The 7,923-nt window shown below is 39.9% G+C and overlaps 1 non-coding gene across 1 annotated transcript; it reads right to left on the bottom strand.

Annotated features, from left to right (window-relative positions):
* Nucleotides 1–851: 851 nt before the first annotated feature.
* Nucleotides 852–984, bottom strand: LOC127196051 (small nucleolar RNA SNORA17). The gene has a single exon (XR_007831449.1). It is a non-coding gene; the product is annotated as a small nucleolar RNA SNORA17 (small nucleolar RNA).
* Between the last annotated feature and the right edge of the window lie 6,939 nt (nt 985–7,923).

The following is a 7,923-nucleotide window of genomic DNA, read 5'->3' as shown; positions in this document are numbered from 1 at the left end:
GTGTGTGTGTGTGTGTGTGTGTGTGTAGAGTGTGCATGCATTTATATGTATGTATCTGACAACTGGCCAAATAGTGCACAGAAATACTTATCACACCAAATTATTCCACACAGGCTCTTCAGTATGCTCCAGATAACTTTCACCATTTAAACATTTTATCGGTTCTTTGAGAATGTCACATCAGGCACCTCAGTCCCACTCATTTTCCCCTCCTCTAATACCTTCCCTCTACTCTTGCAACCTCCCCACCAACAGTGAAACAGTGAAAACAATTCTTGTGGAAACTGTTGTGTGTCACAGTGTGTCCATACATCTTTGCTTGCAAATGTCCGTTGCAATGGCTCCTTGGTCAGGTATGAGGCCTCTGGCTTCTGCTACTCCATTGATGCTGGAACCTCACTGGGACTCCTCTCAGATCTCCTGTGTCATGGAGGTCCTATGGTTTCTGTATCTGTAGGACTGGCCTTTCCAAGTACTTCAGTAATTCAAAGATGTTGCGGTGGGCCAATTCAAAGCCCTCGATCTGGACCTACTGCAGCTAGTGAGGGACATGGCCAGTTCTCCCACTCTCATGACCCTAGGGCCACCTCTCCTTTCTGCCATAGATGGCAAGGGACAAGGGAAAGTAAGAAAGCATCTCTCCCTTTTCTGTGCCACTGGCCAGCTGACAAGAGGCAGGGGCTGTCTTCCACATTTGTACCAGAGTAGGCCATGCAAGGGTCATCTTGGGCTTACTCCCACCTGGGGCCTTCGGTCTCAGGAGTGTTCTTCCAGGTTGCTCCAGGTTATAGGACTTGTCAAGGCATGTTTGGCACTGGACTGGTGGTCATCTCAGGCTTGATTTTCCCTGGAATGTTAGGCTACTAATCATTTAGATATTCATAGTTCTGAATACTAAGAGGAGTCATAGTCTTTCTCTTCTCTGTCACCTACTGACCCAACATGTGGTACAGCAGCCACCCCTGCAATGCTTCTAGGGGCAGGGATAACGTCATTTTTAATAAACACATTCTGTGTTTCATTTCCTGAAGTCCAAGTAGAAACCATATGTGATTTGAATGAGAATTGTCCCCCATAGGCTCATCTGTTTGGACACTTGGTCCTCTGTTGGTGACACTGTTTACAGAAGTTACAGAACCATTAGGAGGTGTTATTCATTAGAATGGTCACAGAGCCATCCAGGAAGTAAGCTGCTGGAGGAGGGCTGGTTTGGGTTTTATAGCCTGGCTCACTTCCTCTCTGCATTTCAGTGTAGTTTTACACATTTCCCTCTGACATAGGAAAATCTGTGGTGAACAATGTTTCCTTCATTTGTACACAATGCAATTTTACATCTGATTTTCATCTACATAGAATACTAATACTGAGGAGATTAATATTAATATTGTTCAGCTATCCAAGGAAATAGTTATTATAGAGGCCTGATATTAAGTTGAACTTGGCTGATAGCAGAGTTTGGAGGCATCCCATAGGGATTCCAAATTCCTACTATTTAGAATAAAAACAACTGAGTATACCCTGTATCCCCTTTTTCTGTGTGCCTGCTAGGTCATTTTTCCAAGGGGCAGTGACCAAATCGTGGGCACATGTCAGAGGTTCAGCAGCAGTGCCCCCTGGCATGTAAGAATCAGCATTCCATTGGTTACATCTGAATGTGGGGGTGAGGAGGCTTGGTTCTCGGGAATGTAATGTGAATAAATAAAATATTCACTAAAAAACAATTGAGTAGAGACATGCAAGTTACAACAGAAGCAGGTCCATTCACTATGAAAAAGGCATTTTCTGAGTGAGGAAGCAGGCCTGGCAGATAGAGCTTAATATCTTTGTGCCTATACAAGTGATCAGCCTTAACTGAGGAACTTCTGTCCTTTCTCATTTCTAACACACACACACACTATATATATATATATATATATATATATATATATATATATATATATATATATATATATATATATATATACACATAAGCATAATATATACACATGTGTATATTAGCATGCATACATACACATACGTTATAATGCTACATATATGTTATGTATTATATATGTATACATAATAATTTTTCATCTTATATAGGCCTTCTCAGACCTCTCTGCCCACTCTCTTGCCTCACTGTCATTTAGTATTGCTGAAACTAACCCAAGATCAGTTCATCAGTCTAAACAGACTGATACTTAGAAACCCTGACAGGTGACAACGCCGATGAGCACTGAAGACTCCTCATCTTCCACTCACTATTTTCTTTGTATTTTGGTCTCTTATTGCTCATTAACATCTAACTTCCTCAATCAGTTTTTAACCAAACCTCAAGCCACCTTAAACCATGTCTGCTCTTCATCCTTGTTTTTGGGGAAAATATTGTATTTCTTTTGCTGAACACTTAGTAACATGGATGAACTCAGATGTGTCTTTGGGTATTATCCTTAACTTTAGAAAACACCAAGGAAGCTGAATAACTGCATTTGACCAGACCATTACCATAGGCTGAAGAGTTAATAAATCCATAATCTTAGGCCACCAAGGTGATCCTACTTTAACAGGCAGTGCATTAAGTCTTCAGCGAAGCAGGAAAGTGGATCGCTTCGCTGTCACTGGACTCTTCATGGGGATGTAAGACATTCTAGGAAAAGGGTCACACAGGACACCGAGGACATCTAGATGAGGTCAGTGAGTATGCTTGGGATGAAAACACTAGATGAAAGAGCCTACTTACTAGAAACTGACAACTAGCATACCAGGCATTAAGATGCAGTGTGCTCATTTTTCTTCCTTTAGAAGGGACTCATTTATGGTTATGTTTATTTTGCATTGCTCCTTAGCAAAACAATCTTGGTGCTGGAAGTGCCAGGACTTCTGGAGGTGATGCTAGGGTAATGAGAGCATGCTGTGACCATTGGTCATATAGTCTGGGCCAGTCTTAGTTATCTTGATGTTTTTGACCAAGAATCAAACTGTACAGTTTAGCATTTTCTTTCTCACAGCTATGGAGGCTAGAGAATCAAAGATCAAGATGATAGCAGAACTTGAAAGCCTGATTCCAGCACCAGTGGACAGCTTCTTCCATGCTCTAACAGGTAGAGAGAAGGGCCAATGAGCTCTCAAGAATTCTCTTATCCACTGGTGAGGGATTCACACTTATCCTCTCATTACTTCCTGAAACAAAACAAAATAAAACAAAACAAAACAAAAAAACTTCTTTCAAAACCATCCCTTAAGTGGTCAGGATCTGAACAAATGAATAGTGGACCCAAACATTCAGTCCATGACAGACTCCAACTCTTTCATTTATTACTTATAATTTACTCTATATTTATAATACTGGAGAAATTTGCTATATATCAAACATATAAATAGAAATAAACATATAATGTGAAAATATATATTTAATATCAATAAAAATAAATATAAATACTAATAAATAAGTACATATAAATGTAAATGATATATACAGGGACTTCTATAATTACATATAATATCAGAGAAATTTGATATATTTCTCTGACAAATTAGGAAAGCATGCTACTCTCACATGTTATATATGAAAGTTATAGATCACATATATATATATATATATATATATATATATATCAAATTCTCAGTTACCATATGTTGGACACTTGTTGACCCTGGATACTGTCCCTACTTAATCATCTTTACTGAGTGTTTCTCCCCATCTCCATCCCCATCTCACATCCATTTTATAACAGTCCTGCGCTCTCATACACATATAATGTCCTGTAAGAATTCTGAAGTAATCAAAATAGCCTTTCCTCCCATTAAAGAATTCTAGGCAGTTATGACCAATTAATTTAGTTGTCTAGAAGGAGGGAGCCTAGTTTGTTTGTTTGTTCTTTTTTAAAAATCCATAACCTAAAGTAGAATAATCATTACTTCACAGCCTTCCTGGTTCTGGCAAGAAAGGCATCATCACTATATATCTTTTCTTTCCTTTTTTTTTTCCTATCAAAGTCTCATGTGAGCCTGTGGCTGCTTAGCCAGGTGTATACTTCCAGAATGTCTTTTGTATATAAAACTCTACACATCATGAAATAGCCAACAGTACACTGTATTAAACTCTAGGTTTGTACAAGTCCATTTACATTGAATAAGACAAAAGTGCTTGCTTTGACTTCCTCTTTTCCTGTTTTCTGTGGCCCTGTGAATGGCAGTGGCCACCATCAGTCAGGTGGGGATGAGTCCCTGGATCTATATATAGTATAGAAGGGAAATAGGGATTTTAGTCCCAGATAGAGCTGCTGGCTGATAGCTGCCTAGGTTGGCTCTGCTGTTACAGGACATAGAATTTGATGGGGATGTGATCAAGTCAAACATGAAGTCTGCAGGCAAGGCTTGAACTGACCAGAGACCTGCTCCTTGAATGGAGCGGAGAGTTCTGATTGTTTAGTGATAGTCAGAGTAATAATCTACTGCTGCCTTTCCTGAGTGACTTAAAGTCCCAGAGAACACAGAGTTGGAATCCATGAAAGACTCACAACAAGCCAAGGGCTCCAGTGTGTATTGGCTTTCCCACCTCTCATGCCACTTCTACCCCAGAGTCTCATTACTCACCTCTGACATGCTCTAAGAGAAGAAACAGCTGCTGAAAATAGGGGTATCAGTGTAGAAACCCTTGTCTTTACCTCATCTAATATAGAATTCAAACCTAAAATAGAATACACGCTAACCAATGTGACAGACATGTAACATACACAAATGTCTTGTCACATTTACCCTCTGCTGCCTGGCATCATGTAGAAGAATGCCTTCAAGACCTCAGACTGAATGATGTCCCATAGCATCATTCTCCATCACATCACCATCATATTCTGGACACTGATGGAAAGAGGCAATCAGGCCGGAGCACTGGGCTTGGGTAGCACTTACTCAAAGTGTTTTGTACTGGAAGTATTACTACTTTTAGCGTCATTGCAAGGACTGACTCACTCAGCATCTGGACTCCCCCTGAAATTGCTGCCACAGTGACCTGAGCAACCCTTGTCACTTCCAAAGTCTCAGTTGGCTTCTTTCAGAAGAGGCTAAGTGGAAGCAAGTGGCAAATCCACGCCCCCCCCCCCAGTGGCTTTAGCAATCTCAGTTCTTGGGGACACAACTGGTCTCATTGACTCCTCAGTGACTGAGCGTTATGCTTCCCTTTTGTTAGGAGGGAAGGGTCTGACACTTGAGGGCCTGACTTTTAAGCTCTTTTGCACAGAGGAGGCTGATGTGGGATTCTAGCGTAACTCACTCATCAGAAAACTGAGAATGAAAATTGCTTCCTCTGCATGCTGGCCTCTTGGGGAAACAAACCGAATAGGTCGTGGGTTAGTTTTACATCTCCCTTAGCACTTCTATTTTAGGAAATGACACTTAAAAAAATTAGTTGTGCCTGTAGTGGTGGTTCATGCCTGTAATCCCAGCATCAAGGAGCTGAAAGGATTAGCAGAAATTTGAGGCCATGTTGGAATACAATGAGCTCCAGTCCAATCTGTGCTGCAGGGTAAGATCTTATCTCAAAACAAAACAAAACAAACAAAGAAGGAAGGAAGGAATGGAGGGAGGGGACAGGGACAGAAGGAAGGAAAGAAGAAAGATGGGGAAATTAAAGTGGGAAAGAGAAAAAAAAGGAAGAAAATAAATTAGAAGAAAAACCTTGGCACCACTTTTCACATAAGTATCTACCTTTCTCCTGATTAGCTACACATGGAAAATGTCTACATTATATATTCTTCTCTGTCAGGTTTCACATTCAATCCAGATCTTACGTTGGGTTCCTCGACAAAGTGAGCCTGAAGCAAACCTATAATGCATCATGATTTTAGTAAGAAGCAAAGATAAAGACAATGAATTAGGAAAGATGGGCGAGATAATGTAGTGTTTTTTCGCAAGTACTTGCTTAACTCCTTAGGGAGTTCTCTTAGACATTGTAAAATTGCATCACAGGATGGACTGTCTTCTTAAAGTGAGTACCATCTATCCCCGTGTCCCTCCTTCTCGCCTCATATGTTATAGATAAAGGTTAAGCCTCAGGCTGGTAACAATGGTTCAGTTTGAGACTACCATGCAGTGCACACACAACGTTCTTTCATCACTGCTCATCTCGTTTTTCAGAAGAATGGCCCAGAGGGGAGGCCAGAGGTTGTGGTGCAGCAGACAAGAAGTTAGCTACATCCCAGCAAGAAGAATGGCTGCCTGTCAGGAAGATAACGCAGCATCTATTTCTACTGAAGGTGCCTCTGGCTCTGGTGAATATTTTTGAGCATATGATCAAGGTTGACGGGACGCATCTACTACACACTTACGTGTTGCAGAGCCCTCTAGCCTTGCAGCAAGAGCAATCTTCTGAGTCAGTAATGAGCTTAAGTGGCATTCTCAAGTTCTACACTTGTGCTGACAGTTTCAAAGAGGCTCTCCATAAAATCTTTTATATTAGCAAGTATGGTGTATATTGAGCCGGGTTTTTGTTTTTTGTTTTTTGTTTTTTCCACCACAGAAGACCATTAACCTAAGACAAGGCCAGACCTTCGTCACTAATACAGAACTTGGATCTCAGCCATTCCTGAGTCTCTCCTTGACCCTCGATCCACACTAGATGAGTCAGAGAACCAACATCAAGGCAACCATGCCTCTGTGGCATTTTATTTGCCCAGAAACAAACAGGAAGTGATCATAGTGAGATTTTTTTTCTTGGAATCAATGAATAAATGTTTGACAAACAACCCTTACCAAGCGTTCTTTGTATCTCAATTTCCCAGTATCTTACAGCTTTTGTAAGGTTTCTGTTCATTTAAATGTATCTGTGTCCCCTACAAGCAAGGTTCCACAAATGCTATAGATTTGGGTTCTTTTTACAAAAATTTATCACCACATAGGTCATTGTCTATATATATTAATGCTTGAGAAACAAAGGTATAATAATATTCATAAAACTGAAGATTTGTAGGCTGAGGGTTCAGGATGTCATATTTGAGTCTGCTGCCTATTATATGGAGGGCAAATACTCTACTTTTATTTTAAATATTTTATGCGTATTTGTTTTATATGTATGAGCGTTTGCCTACATGCATCCATGGGTACCACATCTGTGCCTGGTGCCTGGAGAGGTGAAGAAGAGGTATCTTATCCACTAGGTCTAGAGTGGTAGAAGGTCATGAGCTGCCATGTGGGTGCTGGCAACCCAAGCTAGGTCCTCTTCAAGAACAATAAGTGTCCATAACCTCTGAGCCATCTCTCTAGGCCCCAACTTTATATTTTTGCTGGTCCTCTGGCACTCCGTCTTTTGTGTGGCCCAGGCTTGTCAATCCTGCTATCAGTCCTGACCTACAGAGAAGATATATTATCAAGCCACTTAAAGAAAGCCCCTCCACAAGTGTACTAGGAGTGCTGACTGTGATCTCTCCAGTACCACAGCCCAGTAATTCCATCTTAACCATCTGTTTGATGTTTTGCTTCCCTCTGCTTGCATATGTACTTCTCAATATAAAATCAGGATCTATCTAGCATTTCTCATCTTATTCAGCATGAGCATTTAGTATCAACATATATTAGCCTATTCGAAAATGCCCATAAACACTTCTTGTTTTGGTTGCTGAATGTGAACATATTAATGAGGTCACACACTTTCTCATATCAAAACACTATATATATATATATATATATATATATATATATATATATATATATATATATATATATATATATATATATATATCAAGATATCCCATAAAACAGAAGATAAACTTGAACACAATCAAATAAAGCAATGCTATGTTTCTTACTGATAAAACTGAATCAAATTTCTCTGATTTGTTAATAAGTGTCCTGCTGTAGATGTTTGTCATATTTAGATTCAGAAACGAATCAATTTTTTTTAAAATAATACAAAAGTATATCATTGAAAGTGAGGTTAGTAGTCTAATG

This window comes from Acomys russatus, chromosome 11 (assembly GCF_903995435.1).
Source record: "Acomys russatus chromosome 11, mAcoRus1.1, whole genome shotgun sequence".
NCBI classification, from domain to species: domain Eukaryota; kingdom Metazoa; phylum Chordata; class Mammalia; order Rodentia; family Muridae; genus Acomys; species Acomys russatus.
The sequence above is the reverse complement of the archived record's forward strand: the minus strand, read 5'-3'. Positions and strand labels throughout refer to the sequence as shown.